Source organism: Moschus berezovskii, chromosome 19 (genome assembly GCF_049115385.1).
Source record: "Moschus berezovskii isolate FMDL1 chromosome 19, NW_MosBer_1.0, whole genome shotgun sequence".
Taxonomy (NCBI): domain Eukaryota; kingdom Metazoa; phylum Chordata; class Mammalia; order Artiodactyla; family Moschidae; genus Moschus; species Moschus berezovskii.
Genome location: NC_142478.1, coordinates 66,132,629 through 66,147,117, shown reverse-complemented (window position 1 = coordinate 66,147,117; position 14,489 = coordinate 66,132,629).

Below are 14,489 nucleotides of genomic sequence, written 5' to 3'. Positions count from 1 at the left end.
TATTCAACCCACATGTATTACTGTGGGCCAGGCCCTTACTGGGCACAGTGAACCAACATAGATTCAACGTGCAGGGCTCACATTCTTTTCCTTATAGTTTTCTAAATTTTTATTATTTATTTTTGGCTGGGCTGGATCTTCATGTTGCTGCATGCCAGCTTTCTCTGGCTGTGGCGAATGAGGCTACTCTCTAGTTGAGGTTCGTGGGCTTCTCGCTGCTGTGGCTTCTGCTGTTGCAGAGTGCAGGCTTTAGGGCGCAAGGGCTCAGTAGTTGTGGCACACAGGACCAGTTGCCCTGCGGCATGTGGAGTCTTCCCATGTCTCCTGCACTGGCAGGCAGATTCCCAACTACTGGACCACCAGGGAAGTCCAGAGCTCACATTCTAATTGGGGTAACAAATAAATCAGTAATAGGGATAATTTCAGAATGGGATGAGTGCTCTGTGAATAACAGCACATTTTTATAAAGCATCTAACACGGGCAGCACATTTTTAGAAAGCATCATCCTTACTACAACTCTATGAGCTAGGTACTATTGTCATCAGCCCCATTTACAGCTGAGGAAACTGGCACAGAAAGGTTAAGTAACTTGCCCAGTGCGACCCAGCTAATAAGCAGCAGAGCTGAGATTCAAACCCAGGCCATCTGGCTCCTTTGTGCTGGCTGGTAGGAAGGGCATTAAGTAGGGCAACTTGTGCAGGAAGGATCACTCTGACGACGTGACATTTGAGTGGAGATGCATGATAAGACGCCAGCCCTAGCAAGTCCAGGAGGCAGAAGGATCCAGATGGAGGGAACATTGAGTACAAAGGCCCTGAGGCGGGAAGGAGCTTGACAGGTTGGAAAGAAAGCAAGGAGGTCAGCTTTAGCTGAAGCAGAGGGACAGGAGAAGAGGTCAGGGCTGGGGGAGGGGGGCGCAGGGCAGACACATGGAGGTGGGAAGAGGTGCCGAGGACACTCCTGGAGTCCTCCCAGCTGCTCCAGGGATGCTGAGGACATGGTCCAGAGCCCCCTCCTCCCCTCACTTCGGGCCAGTCAGTCCCAGACAGAGCTGAACTTTTCCCCTTTGCCTATTGCTGGGCAAGGGCCCCAGCTGGACTCCTGCCCACTGTTCATCCTCTGTGACTGATGGGGATGGGGCACGAGGAAGAGCTCATTGCATTCCTCTCTCCTCATCCTAAATCTGCCTCCTCCTTGGCCCCACAAAGCCACAAATGAGAGCCTCCCATCCTTCAGCAGAGGCAAGCTCCTGCCCTCAAGAACCACAGGTCTGAGTCCAGTCCCAGCCCCATGCGGGATGAGGTGGTCCTCAACGTGGCCTCAGAGGGCCTGTGAGTCTGGGCTTTGTCCTTTGGGAGAAATCTTGGGGTGGAGGGGAGGTAGAAAAGACTTTAAACTCCTAGTCCTATAGGTCTGAGTTAGAATCCAAATTCCACCCCACCCCCTCCCGTGGTGGGGTTGGGGGGTGGTCATGGGCATGTGGTCTTACCTCTCTGAGCCTCAGTTTCCTCATCTGAAGAATGGGGACAATAATAATACCTACCTCCTTGTGTTACCGTAGGAATTAAATACGCCTGAGAGGGAGCTTTCTAGTGGGGTGGAAATGTTCTACATCTGTAGCTGGGAAGTGGCATATACAAAAGTTAATGAACAAACTCAAGATTTGTTCAGTGTACTGTATGTACATTATAGCTCAGTTTTTAAAATTTTATGTATTTATTTGTTTTTGGTCGCACCAGGTCTTCACGGCTGCATGCAGGCTTCCTCTGGTTGCAGCGAGTCGGGGCTGCTCTCCTGTTGTGGAGTGCAGGCTCTAGGGCACTTGGGCTTCAGTAGTTTCAGCGCTAAGGCTCAGTAGTTGTGGTGCACAGGCTTAGTTGTCACGTGATCTGTGGGGTCTTTCCAGACCAGGAATTGAACCTGAGTCCCTTGCATTGGCAGGTGGATTCTCAACCACTGGACCACCTGGGGTGCTTCCCTAGTGGCTCAGATGGTAAAGAATCTGCCTGCAATTCAGGATACCAGGGTTTGATCCCTGGGTTGGGAAGATCCCCTGGAGAAGGAAATGGCAACCCACTCCAGTATTCTTGCCTGGAGAATTCCATGGACAGAGGAGCCTGGCAGGCTACAGTCTAAGGGGTCGCAAAGAGTTCGATACAACTGAGGGATTAACACAGGGAAGGGCTACAGCTCAATTTTTTGAAAAGCGAGAAAGCTCAGATCTTAAAGACAGAAGGTCTGCAATTAAATTCTGGCTCTGCTGCTAACTTGCTATGCAACTTTGGACAAGTTAAGGAGCCAAACTAAGCTTCAGTTTTCTCACATGAAAAATGGAGCTAGGAACATCCATCACTCTGAATTTTGTAAGAATTTTAGATAATATTTGTAAAGTACCAGGCAATGAGCACACAGTAAATGTTTAAAAAGAAAAAGTGCTGTGTGCCTGGCCCATATGGTTGGCACCACATAAATGTTACCTGGTATTAGTATTAGGTGTCCCATAGCAATTCGTTGAATGAATGAGAACCTTAGCATCCTTCTATGTTTCCTTTATCATTTGGTGCCTGGATGACTCAGGGGCTCAAATTCAACATGTCCAGGACTGAGTTCTTTCCTTCGCCTGTGTCTTGTTCTTCCCTCAAGCTTCCCCATCTGCCCAATGACAGTAACTCAGTCCAGAAATATGGATGTCATCCTGCCTGCCTTCTCCTCCCTTTCCCCTCCCCAAGTCTTCATGGCTAACTCATCACCAAGACCTGCTAGGTTGGATTGTCTCCAAAGATGGCTCCTAACTATACCTCCCCTTCCGGTAAGGGCAGGCTGACTATTCGTCATGGCATAGAGCTTAACCACATGCCAAAGAATGAAGCTAGACCCCTACTTCACTCCATATACACTGGACTTCCCATGACTGATGTCTGTGTCTCCACTCAACCGTCACATCTTGAGTATTCTTCCCTGAACAAATTGCCCTATTTAATGCTCTCCCCACCAGTCAGCACAATGAAGCCTGATGGCCTGGGTTTGAGTCTCAGCTCTGCTGCTTATTAGCTAGGTGGCATTGGGTAAGTTACTTAACTTCTCTGTGCCTCAAAATTAACACAACATGGATCAATGACCTAAAAAGCTAAAACTATAAAACAATTAGAAGAATATATAGGGGTGAATCTTCATGACTTTGGATTTGGCAATGAATTCTTAGATTTGACACCAAAAACATGAGAAAGAAAGTAGGAAATAAACGGAACTTCATGAAAAGTAAAAACTTTCGCCCACCAAAGGACGAAGAAAGTGAGAAGGTTACCTATAGGATGGGAGAAATATTCATAAATCAGATAAAGGTCTAGTATTCAGAATATGCAAAGAACTCAAACCTAGGAACATAAAAGACAAACAACCCAACTAAAAAATGAACAAAGTACATTTCTCCAAAGAAGATAAACAAATGGTCAAAAAGCACATGAAGAGATGTTCAAGATCATTGGTCATTAAGTAAATACAAATCAAAACCACAATGACGTTATCACCTCACACCCACCAGGGTTGCTTTAATTTAAAAAAAAAAGTGTTAGCAAGTCTCTGGAGAAATAGTAATTCCCATTATCGATGGGAATATACAATGGTACAGCTGCTGTGAAAAAAGTTTGTTGGGGCCTCAAAAAGTTAAGCATGGAATTACCATATGACCCAGCTCCCAGGTAAAGAACTGAAAACAGGTATTCGACAAAAACTTATACACAAATGATCATTTGTATATTCATAATTCACAATCACCAAAAGACGGAAACAACCCAAATGTCCATCAGATGAATGGATTAGCAAATTGCATTATGTCCATACAGTGGAATACAATTAAGCCATAAAAATAATGAAGCACTGATACTTGCTGCACATAGATGAACTTCAAAAACATTAGGCTAAAGAAATCAGACACAAAAGGTCACAATTTATGATTTCTTTTATATGAAATATGTAGAATGGGCAAATCCATAGAGACAGAAAACAGACTAGTGATTGCCAGGGCCTGGAAAGGGGGAATGGAGAGCAATGGCATAGTGGGTATAGGATGTTCTTATGAGATGATGAAAGTTAAAATTAGGGAGAAGCGCTGGTTGCACAACATTGTGAATGCACTAATTGCACTAAATTGTGTAATAATAGAGAGTGCTTACTTCCTCTCCCCTTGAATGAGGCTGGTCTTGGGACCGACCATTATGATGCAACAGAAGTGATGTTCTGGGGCTTCAGAGCCAGGCCTCAAGGAGCAAGGCAACTTCCACTTCTTCGAAGCCAGCTGCTATGCTGTAAGAAGCCCAAGCGTCATGGACAGGCCATATGGAGATGAATTGAGGCCCCCCAGCACCGACTACCAGGCTTATGTGAGTGAGGCCACTTCAGAAACTTCCAGCTATCCCAGTGCCCCCAGCCACACAAAGAAGTACTGTACTGTCATAGAATCATGAAAAATAATAGCTTGCTGTTTTATAATAAATTGCTATTTTAAGTGAAAAGGCCCTGGTAACTAGGAGGGGCCTGGGGAAGAAAGAAGTCAGGGAGAGGCTGCTGGGGGCAGGGGTGATAAGCTAAAGGTTGGCAGAGTGCAGCCCTCCTCCATGCACCCAACACTTTCTACCCAGATGGTCCTGGTGGTCCAGGGGTTAAAGATGCTGCTTCTACTTCAAGAGATGTAGATTCAATCCCTGGTCAGGGAACTAAGATCCAGCATGGCCTTGAGGTATGGCCAAAAACAAAAAAAGGCTATGGTTTTTCCCGTGGTCATGTATGGATGTGAGAGTTGGACTGTGAAGAAAGCTGATCGCCGAAGAATTGATGCTTTTGAACTGTGGTGCTGGAGAAGACTCTTGAGAGTCCCTTGTACCGCAAGGAGATCCAACCAGTCCATTCTAAGGGAGATCGATCCTGGGTGTTCATTGGAAGGACTGATGCTAAAGCTGAAACTGCAATACTTTGGCCACCTCATGCGACGAGTTGACTCACTGGAAAAGACTCTGATGCTGGGAAAGGTTGGGGGCGGGAGGAGAAGGGGACGACAGAGAATGAGATGACTGGATGGCATCACCGACTCTGTGGACATGAGTTTGAGTGAACTCCGGGAGTTGGTGATGGACAGGGAGGCCTGGCGTGCTGTGATTCATGGGGTCGCGGAGAGTCGGACATGACTGAGCGACTGAACTGAACTGAACTGAACTGAACCCAATCTCTGGACTGTAACTACTAAACGACTTTGTCCATCTCCCCAGTAAAGAGACAGCATCATGCATTCGTTTGCATGAGCTCTGCAGGCAGGCAGTCCAGATTTCAAATCCTAGCTCTGCAACCTCCTGGCAATGTGACCCTGGAGAAGTGACTTCACCTGAGTCTCACTCCCTTCACACATAAAATAGGGCATGACAATGGCTCCTCTTCTGTTGCCGTGAGGAATAACTGAGGTGCTATAGGTAAAAACTACTTTGTATAGTAGCTGGCACCTGGCAGGTTCCCTGAAGTATCAACCAATCTCCTCTCGGCACACCGTGAGCTACACTGACCTAGGCCTAGAACGGTGCCTGGCACAGGGCAGGTACTCAGCCAATGCCTTAGGGATGAACAAGTGAGGAATCTGATGAGAAAACACTAACAATCATAATAGCCACCAGTATGAATTCATTCAGTCCTCCAAAACCACTAAAGGGAACTATTATCATGCCCATTTTACAGGCAATGGAATTGAGGTCCAAGAGAATGTATACAGGTCATAAGTAGTGGAGGCTGGATCTGAACCCAGATAGTCTCAGTCCTTTAACCTTTTAATCACCACGCTGTAAAGCCACTTAAAGCCCCAGGGTCTGCCTCTTCTGATAGCTTTGGTTTCTAACCAGTGTTGTGATCTCAAGCATGTGAACTTCTCTTCCAGCCTCAGTTTCCCTACTTGTCAAGAGAGGACTGCAGGAGTCAATGTTGAAGGGCACTTCCTATTGGTCTAACAGTCCAGGCCATGGCCAGTATCTAACCAGTGCTGGTGGCCTGTTTGACCCCCCAGCCCAGCTGGGGCGACACTTTGCAGGGGCTGGACTGTCACCGGGGGGTCACTGCATGTTGACAGCTGCACTATCCACCTCCCCACCCTGGGGGGAGTCTGGCCTCTGCCTATTCCCGGTCCCCAAGGGCTCCTGAGGGAAGCTGAGGCGGCCACCCCCAGATGTCTATTCCTGTCCCTGGCCTAGCGCCGTGCTGGGGAAGCAACAGCTATTTTGAGACCCTTCTCCCTCCAAGCATGAGCGGTGGGAAGGCGCTGGGAACATCCCGAACTGGGAGGCTGCCCGTCTAAGCCTCACCCTGGATCTGGGCCACACCAGCCCTGCAGCTCTGCCCCTTTTTCCAGCTCTGGTGATGTGATCAATTCTGATCACAACACACCACAGTGGGATAACCCAGGAGAACCAATCCTGAAGGACTTCTGCTGGAGGCTGGGGCGCAGCGGGAGTTGGGCCTCTCCCTTTAGGGAGGGGGCTGGAACAGCCATAGCTGAACCCACCAGCTGGGAGACAGGACTGCTCTGAGCTTCAAACTGGGGAAGACAGCATTCAGGACAATATGTAAAAATATTCAACATTTCTTGAGTGTCTACAATTAGATAGGCTCTAAGTACTTGACAAGGAAGTAAATGTGTATGAAAGACTCTTTGCGACCCCATGGACTGTAGCCCACCAGGCTCCTCTGTCCATACAATTCTCCAGGCAAGAATACTGGAGTGGGTTGTCATTCCCTTCTCCAGGGGATCTTCCTGACTCACGGATTAAACCTGGGTCTCCTGCATTGCAGACAGATTCTTTACTGTCTGAGCCACCAGGGAAGCCCTAACATGGAGGTAAGTCATTTAATTCTCACAGAGAGGAAACTGAGGTTCAGAGAGGAGAAGTGACTTGCCCAAGGGCACACAGTGGGTGAGTGGCTGAGTCAGGACTTGAACGCCATAGGCTCTGGGGTCTGTTTTTAACTACTTTTCTGCCCTCTGGACCTTTCCTTTCCTCTTCTCCAAGAGGCTAAAAAAAATCAGGGGAATGAGCACTGGCTTGACAATCAGTCCTTTGCCATTCCCAGATGTATCGCTGAGCAAAACCACCTAGGTGAGCTGCAAAACAAGGATCAAGACAGCACCCACAACCAGAGTTCAGGGAAGGATTATTAATAACATACTGTGGCAACTGGGGCTCAATGACTGCTCTAAATTATGAAACTAACATATGCTTATGGTAAAATAATATGGTCCAAAGAGGGACATGGTAAAAAGTGACGTTCCCCTTCTATTTTGCACCTATAATTCTACTCCCCAGAGGTAACCACTATTAAAGCTTTTGTGTCACCTTCTGGAAAATTTTCAAGCACATAAAGACAGAGAAACTGACTAGGACAGTGGTTAAGGACAAGAATTGCCTGGGTCAAAGCCTGGCCCTGCTGCTTACCAGATAGCTATGTGTTCTTGCAGGAGACAAAGAGCACATGTCCTTCTACTCTGCCATCTTCAGCCAACCTTCCTTACCAGCTATGTGAAGCTTCAGCAAGTTCCTAGTTCTCCCTGAGCCTCGGTGTCCTCATCTGTCATAAGAGTTAATAAAACTAAGTCCTGGGATTCCCTGGTGGCTCAGTGGCTAAAGAATCTGCCTGACAGTGCAGGAAACACAGGTTCAATCCCTGATCCGGGAAGATCTCACATGCCAAGCAGCCACTAAGCCTGTGCACCACAACTCTTGAGACTATGCTGTAGAGCCCTAGAGCCTGGGGAGCCATAATTACTGAGCCCACGTGCCACAGCTGCTGAAGCCCTCACACCCTAGAGCCCATGCTCCGCAACAAGAGAAGACATGTGCTATGAGAAGCTCATGCATAACTAGAGAGTAACCCCTGCCTGCCACAACTAGAGAAAAGCCCAAATAGCGACGAAGACCCAGCACAGCCAGAAATAAATAAATAAATGAAATGAAAAAAAAAGAAAAAAACAACTAAGTCCCTGCATTATGGGGTAGCTGTGAGGATTAAATGAGTCAATCTATGTGAAGCACATGACCAAGCTATGACCAACCTAGACACCATATTAAAAAGCAGAGACATTACTTTGCCGACAAAGGTTCATCTAGTAAAAGCCATGATTTTTCCAGTAGTCATGTATGGATGTGAGAGTTGGACCATAAAGAAGGCTAAGTGCCAAAGAATTGACGCTTTTGAACTGTGGTGTTGGAAAAGACTCTTTTATGTTTTTTTTAATTAATTTATTTATTTTTTATTTAAAATTTTTTTTATTTTTATTTTTTTTAGAAGACTTGAGAGTCCCTTGAATGGCAAGGAGATTAAACCAGTCAATCCTAAAGGAAATCAGCTCTGAATATTCATTGGAAGGACTGATGCTGAAGCTGAAGCTCCAATACTTTGGCCACTTGATGCGAAGAACTGACTCCTTGGAAAAGACCCCAATGCTGGAAAAGATTGAAGACAGAGGGAGAAGGGGCTGACAGAGGATGAGATGGTTGGATGACATCACAGACTCAATGGACATGAGTTTGAGCAAGCTCCAGGTGTTACTGATGGACAGGGAAGCCTGGCGTGCTGCAGTCCATGGGGTCGCAACAAGTTGGACATGACTGAGCGACTGAACTGAACTGATGTGAAGCATTTAGCAAATTCTCTGGCACATGGTTGTCCAATAAATGTACACATACAGTGGATCCTTTCTGGTAGACACTAACGTAGCCTTTTACTATCACAAACAATGATGCAAAACACACCCTGGTCTACTTGTCACTGGGTACAAGCCCAAGAATCTCAATGGGATAAATTGCTGGTGGAGAAATTGCTGAGTCAAACAGTAGTGCCCTTGTAATTTCAATTAATTTGGGGATAAGTGAATCCTCATGGCAGGCAGGGCAAAGGGAAGGAGGTCCACAAGGCAGGGAGGATGAGGGAGAAGCACGATGTTCTGTCTCTGAGGCTCAGGGAGGGCTGTGCCGGCCCAGCAACCCAGAGTATGCAGCAGCCCCCCGGCCCCTGGCCAAGCAGATGGAAGGTTTAATTTTATCCAGATTGTCCCCATGAAGGTTTTATAGGGAACTGGTTGATTGGATTAGAGGAGCAGGAGCCCCTAATGAGCAGTGGCTGCTTAACAAGATGCTGACGCGGAACCATTTTTCTTTGCCTCCATCCACTGAGGTAGAGGGCAAGAGGTCAAGAGCACAGGTTTGAGGGGTTAGACCAAAGGTCTCTGCTGAAACTGTTACAGAAACTCAAGTCCATGTGCCCAGTGCACAGTGAGGCCAAAGGATACCGAAACGTCAGAGTTTGGAACAGAGAAAGTTTTGGTGCAGGGTCCTAAAGGAGACCTGTGGCTCGTGCCTTTAAAACCCCAAACTCCCAGAAAGCTCTCAGCAAAGCCCTTTTCTAGGAAAGGTGAGGAAGGGGCATGGTGAGTTGCAAACATGTTGGTGTCAGATCCTTTGTTCCTGAGGTCAGGTCGTAATCAGGTAACAACGTGCCTATAAATCTCCACCAAACAAATGTTATTCTCTGTTCTGACAAGAAAGGGCAAGGTCCCAAAGGCACACACGTCACCCTACAAGGTCCAGGCCCTGGTTAAGAGGAAGGGGTCCCTGCAGAAGCTGTCACCCTGTCCCAAAGCCTTCGTCCAGCACCCAATCTGGGTCCTCCCGCCAGTGCTCAGGCCCAGCTGAGGAGGCAGGTCTCAGCTGGTGGCACCCTCAGGTCCCCAGGCTCTGCCCAGCCATCATCACTGAGGGACCTAGGCATCTGGACCCAGCCAGCCCTCAGGCTCCTCAGTTCAGTTCAGTTCAGTTCAGTCCCCCAGTCGTCTCCGACTCTTTGCAAACCCATGGCCTGCAGCAGGCCAGGCCTCCCTGTCCATCACCAACTCCCAGAGTTTACTCAAACTCATGTCGATTGAGTCGGTGATGCCATCCAACCATCTCATCCTCTGTCATCCCCTTCTCCCGCCTTCAGCCTTTCCCAGCATCAGGGTCTTTTCAAATGAGTCAGTCCTTCGCATCAGGTGGCTAAAGTATTGGAGTTTCAGCTTCAGCATCAGTCCTTCCAATGAATATTCAGGGTTGATTTCCTTTAGGATTGACTGGTTGGCTCTCCTTGCAGTCCAAGGGACTGTCAAGAGTCTTCTCCAACAACACAGTTCAAAAGCATCAACCCAGCCAGCCCTCAGGCTCCTCAGGCCACCCAAATGGCCGGGGCCAGGTCCCACAGATGGCATCACACACGGCCGGCCACTGCCAGTAGGTCACAGCATAGAGGCAGGGAAAGGGAAGAGGGTCCCCGCCACCTCAAGGCCTGGGCCCAGCCATGGGCGGCCATAGTGAGGGCTCTGGAGCCCTGCAGGACACAGCCTGTTCCCTGGGTCCCCTGTTCGCTGGCCCAAGGCCGGGTGAGTTGGAGGACCCCAGAGAGCAGGTGGTGATCAGTCTCTTATCTTACTCTCCTCCTGAGTACCACCACTCCAATGACTGTTGGCTGAATAGCCCACGAAGGGTCGCTCGGTGAGTTGCTCGCTTGGGAGAGGGGCCCGCTGTGGCGCCGCCCACTGGCTGATGGGACTTCTAACTGCCGCACTAACTGGCCCACGTTACTGGTCTTAGGATAACCACTGCCTGGTAATGGGTGGCACAGCAATGGCGCCCTGTAAGGGCCTCCACTGCTTGCTTGAATACAAAATTACTGCCTTAGTGACCTTGGGCAAGTCACTTTCCTCCCTGAGCCTCAGAGAATAATGGGGCCTATGTTCATGGGGTTATCGTGAGAACTAAAGGAAGTCAAGCCCACAAAGTGCTCAGGACAGTGTCTGGCTCATAGTGAGAGCCTAATAAGTAGTAGCCCAGAACATAAGGATGAAGAATAGAAGCAGCTAGGGACTTCCTGGGCGATCCAGTGGTTAAGAATCTGCTTCTGACTCAAGGGACGCAGGTCCCATCCCTGGTCAGGGAACCAAGATTCCACATGCCATGGGGCAACTAAACCCTCAGGACACAGCTAGAGAGAAGCCTGGGCAATACAACTAAGACCTGATGCAGTCAAAAATAAATAAATATTAAAAAAAAGAAGAAGAAGGAAAGCAGCTACACTGGATCCCATCCCAGAAGAGAACAAGAAACACAGTTGTAGCTTCCTACCCTCATGTTGAACCTCTGAACTGTGTGCTCAGTTGTGTTTGATTCTTTGTGACCCCATGGACTGTAGCCCGCCAGGCTCCTCTGTCCATGGGATTTTTCAGGCAAGAATACTGGAATGGGTTGCCGTTTCCTCCTTCAGGGGATGTTCCCCACCCAGGGACCCTGCATTCATTCCCTGGTGGCTCAGATGGTAAAGCGTCTGTCTACAATGTGGGAGAACTGGGTTCAATCCCTGGGTCAGGAAGATTCCCTGGAGAAAGAAATGGCAACCCACTCCAGTACTCTTGCCTAGAAAATCCCATGGTCGGAGGAGCCTGGTTGCAAAGAGTCAGACACGACTGAGCGACTTCACTTTCACTTTTTTTTTAGGCTGAGCCATCCTGGAAGCCCACCTTGATGTTATGGGAGCTTTTATTCCCCCCCTGCTGCTGCTACTGCTGCTGCTAAGTCACTTCAGTCGTGTCCGACTCTGTGTGACCCCACAGACGGAAGCCCACCAGGCTCCCCTGTCCCTGGGATTCTCCAGGCAAGAACACTGGAGTGGATTGCCATTTCCTTCTCCAATGTGTGAAAGTGAAAAGTGAAAGTGAAGTCGACCCTTAGCGACCCCACGGACTGCAGCCTACCAGGCTCCTCCATCCATGCCACCCCATGTGGCTTGCAGGATCTTAGTTCCCTGACCAGGGACTGAACCTGGGCCGTCAGCAGTAAAAGTAGCGAGTCCTAACCACTGGATCACCAGGGAATTCACGGTGCTAGCCGTTTGCCCACGGTATCTCATTTAAATCTCACATGCACCCACATGCATCATTATGGGAGCATTTTAGCAGTAGCCCCAACCACCTCCTAGGAAATGCACCAGGTTTCCCAGTCTGAAATGGGTTGTGTGATTTACCTTTCCAAGTAAACTTTAAAGGCCTTACTGGAGCTGATACTCGGTTTTGTGTCTGATCCAAAAGGGCAAATTGATGGTGAGAATCTTCAAATGGGAAGGAGGGAAAGAACTCAAAGGAAGTCCCCCTCTACGTCGGCACCCCCGCCCCCGCCTCTTTTAATCTGATCTGGGATGTAAGCATCTGAAAGTCACAAAAGTCACAACAGCAAATACCCCATTGATCCAGGCCGTACCGTGTTAAGAGCACTGGATTAGACTATTTCAGCGTGAGTTTTGCGCCTGAGTTCACCTTTCCGAGCCTCAGCCCCCTTCCTCATCTGTAAAGTGGGATGATAATGATTCCGAAGACTGACAGCCAGGCGCACATTGCCGGGCAGACGCCGCCGGGGCTCACCCCCGCCGCCGCCCAGCGGATCTCTCGGTCTCCGGCTGCAACCGCCGTCCACGCCCCCGTGGGCGGATTCCCCCACGGCCTCCCGCGCCGCGCGGCGGGGACCCGAGTGATTGCAAACAGCCGCCGGTCTCATTAGGAGACGTGTAATTAGCGGCTGGCGAGGCGGGAGCAGACACCGGCTGATTACCGCTGGGAGCGGCCTTCGCCGCCGACGCCTCCCCTCCCTGCAGCCCGGCCCGCTGGTGTCGGGACCCCGGTGGGTCGGGGACTCAGGGCGCCGGGCAGGATCCGAGGATAGGAGGCCCAGGACGGACCCGGTGTGCTTCCCCCGGGGCTGTGCCTGCGGGTGGCAGTAAATCATTCGCTCAAAATCGCGTTTACAGTGCACTCAAGTATCTCGCTTAAATCTCATATGTACCACGCACGAGGGAGGAACCGTTATTATCCCATCACACAGATGAGGAAACTGAGATCTAGAGACATGAATTAATCGCCCCGACAGCACGTGTCTGGTAAACGACGACGAGGAGATTCTAACTTACACACCTGTAGTCTCTCCAATGTATATTACAAAGTGGACGGCGAAACCGCTCACAGAAAGACTTCAGCGTTGTAGACCAGAGCCAGGACCCCGAAGTCGGATGGCCTGGGGTTGGAATTCTGATCTTGCTTCTTATTGAACGTGTGATTTTGGTCAAAGCCCCAGCTGCATCTATGAAATGGCGCGATTTGGGGATTAAAAGAGTTGAAGGTTGGAGCTGCTGCTGCTGCCGCTGCTGCTGCTGCTGCTAAGTCGCTTCAGTCGTGTCCAACTCTGTGCGACCCCGTAGACGGCAGCTGACCAGCCTCCGCCGTCCCTGGGATTCTCCAGGCAAGAACACTGAAGTGGGTTGCCATTTCCTTCTCCAATGTGTGAAAGTGAAGTCGCTCAGTCGTGTCCGACTAGTAGCGACCCCGTGGACTGCAGCCCACTGGGCTCCTCTGTCTATGCGATTTTCTAGGCAAGAGTACTGGAGTGGCTTGCCATTCCAAGGATGGAAGAGGAGGCGGGAAACGCAGAGGCGGAGACTTTCTCCACACATTACGAGCATCTGCTGCCCCCTGCTGGCCAAAGGAGGAAGCTGGCGGAGACCGTTTTTAGATAATGAGGTGGTTCTTGGGTTAGGAGAAAAGAGCCTTCGGCAGGGCCACAGCTGTCCCCCCTTTACGGTGATTTAGAGTGAGAGATGGAAAAATTGATAACTCATTCCAAATACTGCAAACAATCGGTTGTGAAATCCGACTCCCTTCATGGTTCTCACAGGGCCTGCCAGGTCCCTGACAGGTCTACAAATAAACAGTCAAGGAAGGCTACAAAGAGCTAGATATAAGGCTGAGCATCAAAGCACTGGATATAACAAGAAATTCTAGAACAAATTTAAATGTCCATCATGGAAATATAGACCTGTTAGCAGTGGTACATCTAAACAATGCCGTCTGGGGCAGCTGAAAAATAACCTTGAAGAATTGTTGTTGTTGTGGCTCAGTCACTAAATTGTAAACAGTTGACATGAAAATATAGTCAAATGACAGAGTGAATCTAAAGACAATACGTTGAGACAAAAGAGCCATAAACACAGGCACACACAAACACGCTGTTGGAGATTTATATTTATATAAAGTTCAAGCACATGGGAAAACTGTAGTTCAAGTGGTAAAGAATCTGCCTGCAATGCCAGAGACCTGGGTTCAATCCCTGGGTCAGGAAGATCCCCTGGAGAAGGGCATGGCAACCCACTCCAGTATTCTTGCCTGGAGAATCCCATGGACAGAGGAGCCTGGGAGGCTATAGTCCATGGGGTTGCAAAGAGTCGGACACGAATGAGTGACTAATACACACACAAAGTTCAAGAACAGGCAAAACTTATCAATCATGATAGAAATCAGAATAGAGGTCACTTCTGGGAAGATTTTTGGCTGAGAAGAGGCACTGGAAATGTTCTATCTCTTTATCTGGGCAATAGTTGCAAAAGTCTATTC